Genomic DNA, 1,098 nt, shown 5'->3' on the forward strand with positions numbered 1-1,098 from the left:
TTTAATGCACTGCAAAATATCACCCTTGGTGATTCGTGAACAATGTGTATGAGGGAAGGGCCTCAGAGTCAGACCTGCATACACCAATAGCCGAACAACACTTATAAAACCTCCGTCTTTCCTCCCTCTTCTCCGCGCTATCCAAGCGGACCACTGCGTCTGCAGACCTTCCTGCATCAGCTCCCTGAGTCTATCCTTATTCCTTCGCCGCCATCCCACCACTGGATCCTTCACTCTCAGCTCGGACCCCTCGTAGCCCTTACGGAGCACAGCCGTCAGCCGTGTGAATCTTGTGCCGATTCGACACATAGAAGAAGCATGAGCACGAATGCCGGAGCAGCGTCCTAAGTCCTAACAATGTCCTCCGGCAGGCCAAACTCCCATCTGAAATGCTCTAGCTTGGTAACCCAAACCTTTTGAGCCATCGGCATCGACTCCAGGCGCCGTCCAGTTCTCAAAGTAGGGCGAAATGTAAGGCGTGGTGGAGTGGAAGCCCGCCATCTTGTTCTTTTCGTGCTCGTGCGACTGGAGACCTGGAGGCGGCGGCACCGCGCGAGGCGGTCCGCCATGGCCGGGGCGGACACGACGGCGCTGGCCTCCTGGTCATCGCCGAGCTCCGCCATTCGCTTGTCGAAGCCGAACCGGAACTCCCCGCCGCTCCTCGCCGGGCCAGTTGCCGGCGCGGCCGAGCGTCTTGAAGCTGGAGTGGAAGAGGCGGACGGGCGCGGAGCGGGACGGGAAGCAGAGGAGGAGCCGCTTGATCTTGTTGTTCACGAATCACGACCCAGCGCCGGTTTTGGCGCGAGGCAGCCACCAGAGACGGGTCCTTCGGAGACGACCACCGCGCCATGCCGCGGTTCGGCGGCGGCGGCAACAAGGGGTGATGCCAGTGATTGGGCCGGTGCTCCACGGCCATGGATGATGGATTGCGTTCGTCTGGTTAACGGGGCCCCAACAGGCCCTTTTCCATTGGACTCGGTTTACGGGATGGTTTCTTGGCAAAAAGAAACGAAAACACTTAAATTCTGATGTTTCCTCAAAGAAAAACTAAAATTCTGAAGTTATTCTAAAAAAACTAAAATTATGATGTCATATTTT

At 56.7% G+C, this 1,098-nt stretch overlaps 1 pseudogene; it reads right to left on the reverse strand.

The window, feature by feature from the left end:
* Positions 1-344: 344 nt before the first annotated feature.
* On the reverse strand, positions 345-850 carry LOC125547261 (uncharacterized; annotated as a pseudogene).
* Positions 851-1,098: the final 248 nt, after the last annotated feature.

This window comes from Triticum urartu, chromosome 3A, assembly GCF_056163025.1.
Source record: "Triticum urartu cultivar PI428250 chromosome 3A, HENAU_Tu73, whole genome shotgun sequence".
Classification (NCBI taxonomy): Eukaryota; Viridiplantae; Streptophyta; class Magnoliopsida; order Poales; family Poaceae; genus Triticum; species Triticum urartu.